Below are 300 nucleotides of genomic sequence, written 5' to 3' on the forward strand. Positions count from 1 at the left end.
AAAGAAATTAAACAGATGCGCGTGTTTTCAGGATCGTTGCTTTCGTCCTTTAAAAATGCTGAGAGGGGCAAAAAATATGCAACATTTCAGCTGACTTTTAACGTGTAAGTACCAGCTATTACTGCAAATAATAACCATAATGATAATATAAGCAGATATTTAAAATCAAAAGCTCTTTAAAATAAACTTTGGCACACCTTGCTGCTGCCTCGCTGTGAGTTATTTATAATTTAAACACGTATTAACATATACCTATACCAAGTATTATTTATGCAACACACAAGACAAGAGTAAAAACAG

The sequence above is a fragment of the Etheostoma spectabile genome, chromosome 16, assembly GCF_008692095.1.
Source record: "Etheostoma spectabile isolate EspeVRDwgs_2016 chromosome 16, UIUC_Espe_1.0, whole genome shotgun sequence".
Classification (NCBI taxonomy): Eukaryota; Metazoa; Chordata; class Actinopteri; order Perciformes; family Percidae; genus Etheostoma; species Etheostoma spectabile.